This window comes from Rhea americana, unplaced genomic scaffold, assembly GCF_003343005.1.
Source record: "Rhea americana isolate MKP2758 unplaced genomic scaffold, rheAme1 scaffold_155, whole genome shotgun sequence".
NCBI lineage: Eukaryota > Metazoa > Chordata > Aves > Rheiformes > Rheidae > Rhea > Rhea americana.
In genome coordinates this window covers 2,212,287-2,228,970 of record NW_028185650.1, presented here as the reverse complement: position 1 = coordinate 2,228,970, position 16,684 = coordinate 2,212,287, and the positions used below count along the sequence as shown (strand labels likewise).

The 16,684-nt window shown below is 40.7% G+C and overlaps 1 pseudogene; it reads right to left on the bottom strand.

The window, feature by feature from the left end:
- LOC146598738 (cytosolic phospholipase A2 epsilon-like) overlaps positions 1-16,684 on the bottom strand; it is a 47,411-nt pseudogene that overhangs the window by 25,384 nt on the left and 5,343 nt on the right.

Sequence of the window (16,684 nt, the reverse complement as noted above, 5' to 3'; positions counted from 1 at the left end):
GTTTTCCATGAGTTTTACTTTCATAAATTTTTACTTAAAAAAATAGTAATTGATAATTCCTCTTTGATAAAATGAAGTATGAGCAAGATAAATAGACAGTGAGGTGAACTAAAAACTGGCTGAACTGACAAGCTTAAAAGGTTGGTCATCAGAGGCACAAAGTCCAACTGGAGGCTGGTTACAAGTGGTATACTAGGGGCCCCTACTGGGTTCAATACTGTTCAACATGTTCATTAGTGACCTGGCTGGTGGGAGAGAGTGTACCCTCAGCAAAACTGGAAGGAGGGATTGTTACTCCAGATGGTGGTGCTGCCATTCAGAGGGACCTCCATAGGCTAGAGAGATGGGTAGATAGTTCCTGAATCTCAAATTCAGCAAAGGGAAATGCAAAATCTTGTACCTATGGAGGAATAATCCCATGTATCAGTACAAGCTGGGGGCCAACTGGCTGGAAAGCAGCTTTGCGGAAGAGATCCTGAAGGACAGTAAGGCAGCAACATGTCCTTGGGGCAAAGAAGGCCAGCTTCATCCTGGGCTGCATCATGCAGAGTGTTGCCAGCCAGGAAGGGGGTTGATCCTTCCCTCTATTCAGCACTGGTGAGCCCACACCTGGGGGACTGAGTCCAGTTCTGGGCTCTCCCGTACAATAAAGACATGAACATATTGGAGTGAGTCCAGCAAAGGGGAACATGGATACCCTGTTGGAGGAGAGGCTGAGAGAGCTGGGAGTGTTCAGCCTGGAGGCTGAATGCATGTAAATACCTGATAAGGGCAGTAAAGAAGATGGAGCCAGATTCTTCTCAGCGGTGCCCAGCRAAAAGACAAGAGGAAACAAACACAAATTGAAATACAGGAAATCCCATTTAAACATAAGAAGAAACTTTTTTACTGTGAGTTGGGTCAGACACTGGAACAGGTTGCCCAGAGAGGTTGTAGAGTCTCCATCCCTGGCAGCATTCAAAACCTGGCTGGACACAACTCTGAGCAAGGTGTGTAGSTGACTCTGCTTGGAGCAGAGGGTTGGAGTAGAGAATCTCCAGAAGTCCCTCCAACATCAGACATTCTGTGAGTCTGTGTGTGAATCTGTGAGAGCAGAGCCAGCTGGCCAAAGATAAATTACATGCAATCATTAGTAACTATTTGGTGCAGATTCTTCAATGAGGTGAGGTGAAGCCGCTAGCGTGAGAAACATTGCTTCCCATGAAGAAAGGGAACCACGCCAGATCTGTTTGTACCCTAATTCATCTACAGTGCCTACTGATGGGAAGAAGAATTTATTGTATCCCATAAAATTCCTTCTATTTCCTGTATTTTCCTTGTGTTGTACAGACAGTACCAGCTGTTCCCCATGCTGTGACTCTAACTGAGCTTATATGATTCTGCAGAAGTGGCAGTCCACATTAAGCCAGACTAAGCTATCAGGCAAATAGTGGAACAAATCAAAAATACTAGGATAGTGGGATGTCTGCTGAAGATGATGATACCCTAATTCCATGGGAACATTTGAAATGACTAACCAGCTTTTTTGCTTCTCCTTATCCCTGCCAAAAAGTATACAGAGAGCAAGCAAAAATCTTTCAGTTTATTCATTGCTACCTTGGAGCTAATTAAAAGAGTTACAATTGTGTTCCCTTCATGCTCAAATTGCAATGCAACTCAGTGTGGCTGGGCATCATTTGCAATTTCATGCCATGCCAGGCCCATATATCAGCACATGATGTTGCAATTTCATTCCCTAATGAATGACACGACATCGCCCTGCAGGGATGCTGAGATGTCATAACTCTCAGTCCCTCTGGAACTCAGCACGAAGTGGCAGGGTAGCCTCCCCCGTTTCTTAACAACTTCTRATTCAGTTGCATTTGTGTGACGATAACATTGTTCATCTCTTCAAACTAAATATTCACAGACTGTTTAGTCTTCAAACTAAACATTCACAGCTGAATCTAAAATTTCAGAATTGCATCCAGCTATTTGCTGCAGTGTGAGAGTATAGTCCTGTGACATGTTCCTACAATAAACCATCACACACTGAAATCACTCATCTCCATCACATATAAAATTACAGCATTGAAAACAAAACGTGTAAGAAAAACAAGTCTTGTAAAAACAATGAATGTAAATAACTATGTAAAAACTATTACTGCAGCTCATAATAAGAAAAAGAAAAAAAATCATTTCTTTCAGTGAACTCCTCTCTACCTAGACAGACAGGTTCCCCTTGAATCCTAGTTTACTATGGCTTACCTAAGAGGAGGAGGAGAGTCACTCCCATTACTCAATCATCAAACACAGTCTTCAGGGATATTTTTTCCCTCATCAACATAGTAGAAGGCAAACAATATTAATAGTTACCTCCAACTACCATCTATCTGAAAGCCTGTTTGAACTGAGCACTGTCCTTTACARGTAACCAGATGCAATACTCACAGATAGAAGCAATACCAATCTCCACAGCTTGCTTGTGGAAATAACAAAGGATCTATCTTGGATCTACTATGTGTCATCAGTAATGTCCTTCGCCAGAACAGACAGCGTCCCTGCATGAATTTGCCCTTCACCCCGTCCAGCCATTTAAGTCAGGCATCACTGTTGGTTTGGCTACCTGGGCCACAGACTTGGCGGGTACAGTATCTGCCTCAGTCACAGAGGAAAGATTTCCTGCCTGAGCTAGGCTTTGCCTACCACACCACTGGCACCACTTGCACTCCTAGAGTAGAAGTATCCATGAGTATCACACTTGTTCAGTAGTAACAAAAGAGAATTTGGTGGGAAGTGAAAGACAAAAATTCCCACTGAGTTCTTCCAGGAAGTCAATGATTGCTCAGTGCTCTGTCATATATTTTTAGTTAAAATGACCAATATGAAACAGAAATGCACATAACACATGTATACATGTACTCTCCCTAGTTGCTGTGCATTGTATTATTTTCCTTAGCAAAAATAATCCCTATTGTCTTTGGAGAGCCACTCTAATCTATAAACACTCTGATTCCAGATGCATCATTCCCAAACTGATGCACGTCTTCTGAATACATAGAATGACAGTATCCTCAAAATAATTTCTCAAGCTGGGAGAGGAGAAGAGCCCTCTCCTCCTTTATGATTATACAAAATCAATCCTCATCCAAAGGTTTCCCAAAAACAAAAGGAAGGATAAAGGGAGTACGAGTTCTTTGACCCTCCAGCTCGAACAAACAGGTATCCTTTTACAGCTGAGCCAGCTAACAGTGGCCTTCAGCACTTTATACCACTTGGAGCACACCACACTCCATCCCAGATTCTACATGCACGATTTCTATAGTTGAAGACTATACCCAGTAAGAATGGTCACAGTCACTTTTCAAACTCCCAAGATTTCACCTAGGCTTACCTCAGCTTTGACAGCTGCATCATGGAGATCCTCCTACCTAAAACCTCTTAAACTGATAGAACAATACCCAGCAGAGAAGCGGCTGTCTCCGGGAAGAAAGCCCAGTCAATCTGAAACTCATTCCAAATAATTTCTTACTAGGACACATAGCTCAAATTCATCTCTGCAATTCAGGCTGTTGCAAACACTCGGTTCTAGTTAGGTTAAGCATGTAAAGCCAGACCAGACACACCCCCCTCTTCACCTGTATTGTGTTACTGAGCTATAAAGTGCTCTGCAGCAGGAAAGGTCAGCTCTTGCTATGTCTTATCAGCTGATATCCAAGTTAGCCACCATGGTTTCAGATAATCATATGTTACAGAGACCTCTTTATTTAGGTTTTGGGCATTATGCAATATCCAGTAAAGTTACAAGAGAGTTTTGGTCTTTTGACTTGTATTGAATTGTAGATCCATGTTGGAGATAGATTTCCACTACATGGTTCCCTGGGTTAGTGACCAGTGACCTCTGGCAGTCTCCAGGMCCTTGTAGACCAGCAGGGAGGTCACACCACTCCAGGACTTTGTCACTCACATTCCCTGAGGCCCTGAGAGAGATCTACTTCCCCTCACAGTGTCATGCAGTTCTTCCCCTCTCTTGGTGCTACAKCTTTAGACATGCTGGATGAGGCAGATGCAGCCATTAATCATGTATRTGTTCATGGGGATGGGGTAGGATGGACTTTAGGCCCTGCCATAACAGTGAATAAATGCTAATGGCAGTGAAGGCAGACTAGGCTGGGTGCAACCTTGCATAGCCACAGAGTCACTCATATCTTTAAGGAGAGCAGCTTTAAAGTATGACAGAATGTATTCCACCACGCTCTTCCTCTCCCTTGGCCTGGCTCCTTCCTCTTCCTTTCTGGAAAACAGATGCACTGGAGGAGGTGTTAGCAGCAAGGAAAAAAGCTAAATGCACCATTTCTGCTGCTGCCTCAGTCTGGCCAGATATTCCTCCTATGCAGAGGAAATTATCTGGGGAGAAGTTGAGCCATCAATGGAGCCAGGGAACAAGAGCTTTTATAAAAGCTTCTGGCACTCATGTGAAACATCTGCCTTTTCCATGCTCRCTGAGGTGAAATATTTCTGGTGTCTTTCCTCACTGCCTCTCCCTGCAGGCAGATTGAGTGTCCACTCTGCCTCCCCACCTCCGCTGGGCAGGAGGTGCAGGTGAAGTTCTCTTCCCCTACACATGAATAATCCCTCCCAAATCACTCTTCCTTCTGCCCAAGACTGCGTAGAGTCTTGGGAATAAGGAGAAGATACCACTGCAAAACAGGCACCAAGCTATGAAAGTCCCATAAACTTCCCCATGTATTGCTTGCATACTGGTATTCCCACCACTTCCCCAGTGTAACTGTGCACATGAGTTAGTGTGTGGTGATGACACTCATCACCTGCGAGACAGTAGGATGAGTAAAAGAGATCTTATTGTAATGCCTCTCTAGTGCCCCCATAAAATTAGGGTGTACTGTAAACTCATGTTTGTTTCTGACCTATTATTGCAGATTAGCATAAAGGTCAGCTAGGAGCAGAGTGAAAATTAATTAGATCAGGTTTGCAAATAGCATTTGCATAACAAAGATGACTAGAAACCAGTTGTATGAAGTAYCAGGCCAATGTCAGAGCTGAACATTACTTAAGTACAGCAGAGCCTACCAAAGCAGTAGCATGACAGTAGGCATATAAAATGAGCTAACTGATGTATTGAGCAGGAGATGGATTTTTTTTGTTGTTTTAATTTTTTTCTTTGTTTGTAAGCAGATGCAATCATTACTAAACTCCACCAGCATGAGTTGTCTGCAGGCAAAGGTGTGGCGTTAGGTTTCAGGATAAGATGGGACTTCATCCGAGGATTGCAAAACACCTGTCCCACAACTCTTGAGATACGTATTTAAAAAAACACCCAGGATCACGYTGAGTGCGAACTGTAGTGAGGAATGTCAGTGGAAGTGCATAGAAAGCAGCATATCCTAAAGCCAGGATTTAGCAAGTAAGTTAAGGAAAAATATAAAAAAATCCAGTGGCTAAAGCACTTGCAATGAACTGAGGAAAAATCAGGGAAAGAGGAAGCTTGCTTCATCAAGCAGAGGTGGACAGGAACTTGAGCAAGTTGATAACTGGTGCATACTTAGAAGCACGGGAAGCATGCACAGTGGTAGAGAAAGGAAGTCACAGAAGCTGCTGCACTTGGCAGGTGCAGTAAGGTAATTTGTTCCTGGATTTGGTACTTGAAAGAGGAAAACCTAGGGAAATCTGAAATAAATCATTACCTCTTTATCTGCCTCCCACTGATACCTCACCATCTGATAGCACAGGCATCAGCTGCTAATACTCAGCTTTAGAGGAGAAAAAAAATCATGTTGGCAAGACCTACAATTGAGGCTAGGTAAATTACATCATTTTAAAATTCTSATCAGCATGGTAGTATGTGTAGCTATTTTAGTTTTCTGATATTTGAAATCCTTTCTAATGTTAAAAAAATTAAAAACACTGCTGTCAGTGCAAAAGCAAGTACTCAAAAATCAGAAGATTTCTGCRGGCATTGTACTGAAGTATTAAAATCAAGTGATCACCTCCTGTTTTTCCTGCAAGACTCCAACCTCTTTCAGAGCACAGGATGGGTGCTGCTCAATCAACAAAAAGCTATTTAATATTACTTTATCCTCCTTGTTCAATGGCATGCTGGCTTACAGTGCTCTGTTATGGTGGGACTTCCTTAGGAAACAGACTCAATGCCACAGAGTAGCTGGAGAACTGCTGATGGAAGAGAYAGAAAGAGATCCTCTTTTTCATCTACTGATCTCCAGAACTTGTTTACTGGTAAYGTATATAACATCTTTTTTGTGTCTTGGGTCTTTGGTGGCAAAAAGGAGTCCAAAGATATTTCCCATTGTTTCTAAGAATTGCTTCYCATTTTAAATTAGGATCCCTCTGCTTATAATATCAGATTATCCCTTTCAAAAGGAGTACATAATCTTGGTAGACAAAACAGACAAAATGTGGGAAAAGTTATTTTGTTATTGATGTTTAATAGACAGTAGAGCAGAGGCACGRAGTGTTCAGAAGACTTGTCTAAAATCATGCAAGAAGCCTATTGGCAGAGCTAGAAACGTGTGCTAACGTATCTTGAAACCCAGTTCAATGAAGTACATTTTGATGCTGAGAATCAACAGGACAGCTTCTAACAGCTCTGAAACCTCTGCAACTCATTATGCAAGATTTTCTCTGAAATCCCAGTGKCCTCAGGATGGAGGACAGGGTCACAACAGTAAAACTATTTTGTCARGACACAGCACTATTCTACTTCATGTAATCCCTTTGCATAATCAAGGAATGATGGTTCTTATCTTGTCGTTCAACCTCCAATCTAGATCAAAGCTGATATTAAAAGAAAATAAATCAGCACTTCAAATKAATCATCTTGGGCATGTATATAGTGTTTCATAGCTGTGAAACACTACAGAAATGAATTTGACCTTCTTTACCACCCTATGATACTTTTTCTATTCTCTGCAACCCAGTATTATAAACCTGTGAATGGAACACTTCTCTTCATTACAATGAAGACATCCATGACTTAAAACCCCAAAAGGAGTTTTACAAAGAGATGGTGATAAATTTTGCTTGCAGAATATTGTTCCATCAGAAGATGCAGATAGAAGCTAATGGTAGTGTTCTGTCCGAATACTAATGGTAGTATTTTGGCTAAAAATGTTACCTTCTTTTAATTATCCARTGGAATTTAGGTAGCTTTCTTGGAGAGAACAAGAAGGCATCCTGCCTAGCCTGCCTCAAAGTCTGTCCAATGACCTGCTGCCTCATGCAAAGGTGCATCCTTGGAGCAGGGATTTGTAAGGATCCTGTCTGCCTGTTGCCTACCAAGGAGTCCAGTCTATTGGGTACTCAGGCCAAAGTAACATGGAGCAGAGCTGTCTGGTCGCTGGGAGCATGGAGAGCCTCATCTTATTTGGAAAAGTTGCGCCCATCATAGATGTTTTCTTAGTTTCTAACTTCAGAGAATATACTAAGACAATCTGAGAGAGYCCTTGCCATGTGATGTACGGCCTATTCATCTGACAGCTTTGGTGACGGCACCAAATCATACTTTGGAGTACCATAGCTAACAGCAAAAGTAAATGACCTTTCACTGTGGTGAATGCTCAGACAATACTAAAAAATACTAAGAAATGGGAACACAATGGAGAGAGGTAAGAAGTTATAGGAGATATTGGGCAGTGGAGAGGTTGTGGTGTTAGTGAACTCCAGCACAATCTCCCAAAACGGAAAAAAATGCACAGTAAGGGGAGAAAGAACAGTATGGCAAAGGAAAATGCAAAACTGTAGTTATTAGTGACCTGGTGGAAAGGCAGGAGAAACTTCTCCAGAAAAAGCCTATGCGGAACTGGAGCATCAATTAAGGACTATTCAATATCACATATTTTCAGAATAGTTTGTATGTAAGCTATTATATAATATAATTGATGCGTAAGGATTTCAGCCCTGCATTCCCTCTATTTGTTATAGACAAGAGATAGCTGTAGATACCTGGTTATTAAAACCAATTTAAGCTATTTTCACACCACTGAAATAGACARCATGTCAGAAAACTAAGGTATAATTCTGTGCTTTGCTGAGTGATAATAGCATTTAAGTTTCAATCAATACACTACCTGTCATTGACACATTGCTGAATTCTTAAAAAATTAACTCTGAAACTGAATATGGATATTCTGAGGCAGAACTTGCTTAGATTGTGAATTSTTAGCAAAAATGATTTCTATGTTTTGTATTTGTGCAGTGGCTAGAACAAGCAGGGTCTGATCCAGTAATTTTAGAACTGTATGTCATTAAGAAAAATCTGGTACTTACAAAAATCTGCCCGATGAGCATTTCTCATCTTTATGATTCTTACGGWGAGTAGGTAGTAAGGTGACATTTCTTTTTGCTGAAAAATAACAAAGGAGATGTGCATAAGCTTTAAAGGTTAGGATATATGTATTTATTTTAATGATAACCAACACTGAAAGGAACCCAGGTTCTGCTGAAAGTATCTCTTTTGATGCACATCACAGAAGAAATACAATCAATCAGCACCAAAATGCATTTTCTCTGCAAACTCAATCAAYTGCCAAAGCTTGCAATCACCTAAAAATATAGGAGAAAGTGGAGAAGGAAAGGGAAGATAGGAAAATGGAGACAGAGGGTAAAAACAGCTGAGAAAGTTCAGTTAGCCAGCTCCATCAAATCATCTAAGATACAAGTGGCCACTTGATCCAACATGACAACACAGAATTCAGTGAATCCACAGATCAGAGATAATCTGATTTGGATTGATTATTGACCAATGGTCAGTGCCATGCTGAAGGCCTGCACAAAATATATGCTTTTAATGGAATTCTTGCATAAATATAGGAAAAAAATGTAAGAGGGACCTTTTGAGGTTTTCTTGCTTGCTTTTGAAAGGTAGAATCGGCATAATGATTGTGGTGTGGGATGTCTGAGGATGAGTTCTTACTCCTTAGGACGTATCTGATCGTTAGATATGTGAGCAGAATACATGGTTTTGACTACAATCCGTCTCAAAGAAGGAAATCTTAAATCTGCTGTAGAAAATGTCAGGCCTGATCAGCTGGGTCTGTAGAAGTTGTGCCAGCCATTTGTGCTGTAGGGGGGTTACATCTTTAGAGAATATATCCATCGCTTGGCATCAGCAATTAGAGCATCAGCAGAAAGATGGAGAAAATAGGCAAAACTTTCTGTAGTTGGTGCACGTGTGGCTATGTGGAGTCCCTGATTGCGGGAACAGCTATGCAAGAATAGTTAAAATATTTTAGTCAATTAGTCAGAAAAGTTTACAGAAAGGAAAGAGGGTTGCATCACGCTTGTACACAACAGATGATCGAGTGAAAAGGATAAATCAGCACTGGGGAGAGCTGCTGGTAGAGCTTCATAGCTTGGCAATAGAAATAGAAGGAAAGGAGAGATTTCAGAAAGAACTGTATTGAGTAGTAAATTCAGAGTCCAAAGCTGATGTGTAGTTATAATAGGAATAGCTCATTAAATAGGTTAAAATTTATTAATAAAAAAGAAAGTGACCTTTAGAGAAGGATACAGGTTCCTGAATCTTGGTGATTTTTTTTTAAGGACTTCTGAGTAAACTGATTATTTTTAATAATTTCACCTGACAAAAGAAAATTAAAAAAAAAAAAGGAGGAGGAGGAGGAGAAGGAAAGAGAAAAAAAGCTGTTGTCAAAGCTAATGGCCAAAAATTTGGAAAAACTATCCGAAGTGGAGGAGTGTTAGTGGATGATGTATTAGATAAAAATGAACCAATACATTAAGTAACCATAAAGCTTTGTACATAAGCTCTATGTTGTAACCAGCAATCATAATTTCAAAATATTTTTGACAACTTGGCTAATTAAAATTTTAGTACTTTTTACCGTGAGATACAGAAACATATCCAAAACAGTAAAACGTCTATTCGGTGCTGAATAAACACATTCTCTTGATCATGCTACAAGGAGTAGAAGATACATTTGCATTTTACTGAGCTTCTGGGTGTATACCAGAATAAAGTAGGAAACTAACAGTTGTTGTGTAAAGTTTGAGGTAGGGTGGAGAATATTTTGTTTATTTATATTTTATTTTAAAGTGTTTTAAACTAGGGAGGTAAGACCTATGCATTATTAGGATCTGGGCTGAGCCACCTCAAAGCTATTGCTTAGCCATTATGGTAACCAGCTCCTTTTTCATCAGAAAGACATACCTTTATGCCTGCTTAGCTGCTTCTTTTTTGCTTTGTTTTTAAAGAAACCTACAAATCCATTGGGCTTGTCTTTTTATTTCCATGATTTTTTCAAAAGTAGACCTCAAATTAAAAAAAAAAAAAAAGTTTCAGCAGAAGCTGAAGCATTCGGTGGATGTTCTCTTAGCCTTATTTAGTGTAAGCTTGTGGCATGATTCTGTCAATCAACATTTTGGAACCTATGTTTTTAAGACTGAGTCTCTCATAAACTACCATGACTTTTTAAAAAGTAGAATGACAGAAGTAGAAACCAGTGCAGATTCTGTGAGGATGCGTCTACATTAAGCATCAGTCATGTGCTTGTTCCTGAGGGCCATGAGCACTTCATTGCAGCAGACTGGAAAACAGAGGTTCTGAGAAAAATACTCCACAAGGATGTCGTATTTCGCATGCAAATAAAAGCAAACTGAAAAGAGAACTACAATGTGGAAGGGCTGTGTTAGGAAATAAATACACAACATACACAGTTGTGGAGAACAACTAAAATACCGTGTGGATCACAGTGTGTCAAAGATGATGCGAGGATGCAAATACTGCCGTTTGCACGGAATTGTGGAGAGAATGCAAAGGCGGATGTGTGGTGTCGCAGGAGGATGGCCCTGTGCGAAGGGAAGGAGTTCGTTTACATTTTAAGAGCTTGCTAAGGGAATGATAGYGCACAGTATGAGATCATCTACAATGTGCAGATTAGAAATCGTTTTGAAGAAGGAGAATTACTTCTYGCCTCCAGGAGGAGAGTTCAGAGTGGGTGCTGAGTAAGAGAAGAGCCAATGAACTCTGCACGGACACACGGCGTGCCACGAGGCGGGCGGCCTCCATCAGGGACAATCTCAGAGTGCTGGCTGAGAAATCCGAGTACTGCAAGATGACAGCGCATCAGATATGTCAGCCAGAGGCTACCCAGCAAACAATTATGGAACAAATACCATGAAAAAGATTGGAGGGGGAGAGAATATTGAAGGAATTAACAGGAAAGGCGAAAGACGTTGCTGTGCACCTGGGAGGTGCGTTCAGTAAGAGCGACTGGCGCATTCTTGCTGGACGAGCAGCCAAACGAACGAAGGGAAGGAAGAAGGGAGACTCAGCTTCCCTCAGCCTGACTCTGCTCACCCAGTGAGCACGGCTTTTCAGCAAAATTCCTTCCAGTGCTAGCCTGCTCACCAAAATAATGATTACTCTAAATTTAAAGGAATAATATTATTAGTCTTATCTCTATGTTCTCAGCATTTCTGCTAGTTAAAAGAGCATTTTCCTAGCACTCAGAACCGGTCTGTAACCTGATCTGCCTTTATGTTCTCTCAGTACAACACTTAGAAGGCCAAAGCAAGGCTCTTCGGTGGAAAAAAAAAGAAATAAAAGAAAAAAAAATAAAAGCAAATCAGTTCCGGAATACACCTTTGTCCCCTCTTCACGGCGTCAAGGGGGAGCAATACTCAGTGACAGTTCCTCCTCATCGTAACTGGAGACAGCATTGCCTTTGGAGGGCTTCGCCAGCTCTGTATTAAGCAAATCTCGGAGACAAATGAAAATGAGACCTAACCTCTTTAGAGAAGGCAGTTAATGGAAAAGTATTCCATATAGCACTTTCCTGCTAGCCAAATGGCAGACACGAAAGCCACTCCAGAAAATTCTATGAGCAAAATAACATTTTCTTATAACTGAAGGTCAAGTCCCTGGCTTTATTAATGGAAATAACTTAATTAATCCTCCTTTTCCTCTAGTCTCTTTATTTCATTACAGTRACACATTGAGCAAAGCTAAAAGCTAACAAATTAAAAAGCAACAATGTGTTGCTGCTGATGATGATGATCTGTATTACATCAAAAAAAAATCATTAATTCAGAGATTAAGTAATGTAACTAACTACTTGCAAGAGATTATTATCATAGTTTCTTTCAGCAGAACATTTTCATTCGTTACTGAGTCAGGAAAAACTCCTGGTACCATACTGCAAGTATTGTTACYAAAACATGAGGATCCACAGTACATCATGTTTTTTCCACAGGTGGGCAAAGCCTGAAGAGTGTGGTTTGTTCTCACTGCAGACTTGCAGTCCTCTCTGACAACGAGATAAATCTATGCTCTGAGCCTCTGAACTCATCCCTGCAATGGCAGGGCGACTGGCAAACTGAGTAGCCTTCTTTAAAGGCTCATTTTTACTCCTGCAAAATGTAAGCCTGCATGTCACTGTTCAATTCCAGGTATTTTTTAAGGGGGAAGGGTGACAGGTGGCTTGGTCCTARTGCCACAACTTTTCTAGTTTTTCAGGAAACCAGTAAAGATGAGATGTGCTCGATATTGCTTACTTAAGTTCAAAGCTGATGGAGCTCCTGCTAGTGCTCCTCTGGTTTCTGATGTCCTGTCCAGCAGAATACTTTGATGAGCCCCTCCAACCTCTGCTCACACTACTGATCTTGAGATTATGTTTGCCTGTTTCCTGTTCTTTACATTACTGCACACAAATGTTCAATACATCCACAGCTGATGAGCCAAAGCCTAGGTTTTTAAGCTGATAATTTATCAAGAAAAAATGCCACAGTTTTTTGCATATATGAAAATTACAAATTACACTGTTGGTGTCTGAGAAATGCAATGTACCAACAGATAATTTCCAGTAATAAATTTACTAGATTTAATGTAGTTATGGGGAGCTTATTCACAATCATTTATGACATTCATTTATTATGTTTCATCTTCCCTCTATTCATGTCTAATATGATAAAAAACAAACTGTCAACTCAAGACTTCCAGAGACAGTCAGAGAGATGCTCAGTGGAAACTCTCATCCATTTTAAAATCTGAAGGAGGTTTCATAACATTGATGCATTACCTGAAAATAAAGCAGTGAGGGATATTTGGCTTTCCACTGTAGATAGATGAGACAACTATTACTATTTTAGAGTCTTAGTAAATTCCATGCAGCAGCCTCTGGGCATGTTTTTCTAAAACCAACCCAGTAACAATTTAGTTTATCACACAGTTATGCAAAGTCTGCTTAGAAATCAAACAGAAACAAATATTCTGGTAAATATTTAAGCACTGGCACTAAGGAGAGCTCTGCACCTCCTTACTCATTCTGGGCCTTGGACTCAAGAGCTGCTRTAAGTGTCTTATCCTTTATAAAACCTCTCTACTCATGATTATCCTCCTGTGGATGGCAAGCTGTGGCAAGCAAAAATCAAGGACTGTTCAAAGCCATCCAGAAATTGGCCAGCTCACACAAGTCCGTGCCTTTAATGCCAGTTYTCTATCAGGCTTTATTACAGAAGAGAGAAAGCAGATGTTCAAAATGCAGGAGGCAAATAAAGAATGACCGAGAACATCTTGGTTGTTAAACACTTGAGGATAGCCAGGCAGAATTTCTGGAAGCTGATTTGCTAAGGAAAAAATTAGTACAAGAAGAAAGAATTAAAGCAATGGAAAGAGTCCCATATGCCCATATTCAGGTGCTTTCGACCACCTGATTTTTTATATCGTTTTACATGCATTCAAAAGCATATGCTAGACTCTATCAATCTTTATATACATATAGATGTATTAGTGGTTAAAAAAACTGGATGATTTTGACCAGACATGTTTTAAAGCAAGAAAGAAGTTCAATAGGGATTTTTGTAAATGATTACAAGAGATACACAATGTACATTTTGTAAATGAAGAGATTCAGTAGGATTTTGAACACCTAAATGCCATGTCAGCACCGGTCATGCATYGAATTTCACACCTCACTGATAATTTGTCATCATTTTTTCTGCTCTAATTTCCACCTGTAGGAGCTGTCAGGGTAGTATTAACAAGAATGCTTTCAATTGTTTTGACAAGTGTGTAATATAAATAAAGAAACAAAGTGATATTTGTCATTTTCTATAGATTTTGAACACTTATTACAAACACAAAATTAAACATTGAGGTTTCCTGTCAGCTAGAGACACTGAATCACACCCCAATAATGATATTTTAAATATCATTTTAAATGATATTTAAAATATCATTAAACATAACTTAGCTTTTTGCTTAGCACGATCCAATTTAACTTTGAGGCAGCTTGTCAGAAAACACAGCCAGCTGCAAGCTAACCAAGAACAGAGAGAAAAATCATCACTGATACGAATGGTACAGGTTAGACACAAACACAGCTCTGTCTCAGGCCCTGCAAAGTCTGCTAGAGCTGTTCTCCTTTTGTCATTGCAGTGATTTGCACAGTGAGCAAAGCAGGCATTTATTCTGGAAACTGGCATTCATGACTGAAATCCAAGGGGTCGCCCACAGCCTTGCTCTGACMAGCTGATGCTGGTAACGTTCTCCATTCATCATGCTGAACCAAAACTCCATTAAAGTCAGTAGAGGTGGACAGTGTTAAAAGAAGGACACGAAAACAATACACTTTGTGTGAATAGACCAAGGAATGGAATAAAAGAATAATGGAATGCAGATGTTTCACCTGAAGAGAATTTTCATCCATGAAATGTTGTTCTTATTTCTAAATAAGCACGTGAATCTTTGATAATAACTAAATTTGGGAGAAGGTTCTGCCCTTCTGAAAAACATGTCACTCTTGGTTTAGTCCCTCATATTTTTAGTTTGCTGAATGTGGTACCTTAGCATGAACACTGTGTTGTGCTGCACGCTGGATCATCCATTTTCTTTCCTCATTTTCCAAGGAGCTTGTTTTGCTGCTTGAATTCTGTTGAGGTTGGGAAAACACAGGTTGAAAAGAAGGGTACTTTTTTTTCCGGTTGTATTTTACGTCCCTAACTGTAACATGTTATTTCAGCTTCTCAATGTGGAGTTGCTGCTCCTGAACTCCCACTGCAATACCTTGGGTATGCCGAGTACCTGGACAATTCGTGCTCCCTCATTGCTTCTATCAGGTAGAGAAAATGAACGTGTCARAAAAGTGGCAGCTGTTTCTATGCAATATAAAAAGATACTGACTCCAGGTCCCTATGCCTGCAGATAGCCAAGGGAGGACAATCTCTTTTGCTTACAGAGTTATATCCTACAGATAGGAGTGGACTTGTRCTATCTGTACTCTGGGGACAAATCTGAATCAAATTCTCAGAGAATCCTGCCAGGTTTGTGCTATTTTCCACTTACCTTGTGGAAGGCAGCTGTTGATGCCATTGAGATCGCTGCTGCACTAAAAGCAGGTGCTGCAGAGGGCACCTGTATATGAGGTTCCACAGTTCCCTGTGTCTCCTGAAACATATTTACAGACCTCAGAGTGTCAGAAGCTGCTGAGCAGGTGTTTTATTACACTGAGTCAGAGCTCCACCCCTCTGGGATTTCTGAAACAGGAAAATTTACCACCCACTTTGCTTGTCCCACTAACAAGTCTATTGCAAAGTGGGAACATTCATTTGCAGCTCTTGTGACTGAACAGAGTGTGCTGAGACACCAAACYCTTTCCAGCTAGGGGACTGAAGAAATGTAAAAAAAGGTGATAACCTGGTTGATGATCTGGTAGAGATAATCTACAGTAGGTAGTCTTCCTGTGATAATCTAAAAGACAGGATAATAGTTTAATAGAACCATCTACCAAGTGTTTCAGTGCAAAGACCCTGGGAAATGGTTTGCACTATTCCCTCCAACAGGGAGATAGTGGAGAGACATCCCCCAAAGGCAGCAAGGCACATCTCTTTGGTTTAGAAAATACCAGAGGACTTTTTTAATGCCAATATGTTTCACATAGTACCTTATGTTTTAAGGACTTGCACAAATGACCATTARGCAGCAAACCAGATTATTATTACCAAGTTACCACTATCAAAGAACAGAATTCTTCATTTCTACAATTCTGGGCTCCCCAGTACAAGAGAGACATAGAACCACTAGAGAGAGTCCAGCATAGGGCTACAAAGATGATTAGGGGACTGGAGCATCTCTCTTACGAGGAAAGGCTGCGAGAGCTGGGCCTGTTTAGCCTGGAGAAGACTGAGAGGGGATCTTATCAGTGTRTATGAGTATCTTATGGGAGGGTGTCAAGAGGATGGGGCTGGACTCTTTTCAGTGGTGCCCAGTGACAGGACAAGAGGCAACGGGCGTAAACTGAACTACAGGAAGTTCCACCTGAGTATAAGGACAAACTTCTTCACTGTGAGGGTGACAGAGCACTGGAACAGGTTGCCCAGAGAGGTTGTGGAGTCTCCTTCTCTGGAGATATTAAAAACCCACCTGGATCTGTTCCTGTGCAATGTGCTTTAGCTGATGAGTGCTTGGTCAGGGAGGTTGGACTAGATGATCTTGGGAGGTTCCTACAAACTTCAGCCATTCTAAAATGCTGATACTAAAATGACTTATCCTCTAGACCCACCTGTGTTCCCATCAACAAAAGGAACTAGAGTACTTGTTCCTCACATCTCGTACTCCTTCCACATATCCAGTCTCTTCTACCTCTCTTCTACCCAGTAGAGGTTTCTCATTCCCTCTGGTGTGGAAGAGAGGAGCTAGATGGGATCCAAGCTT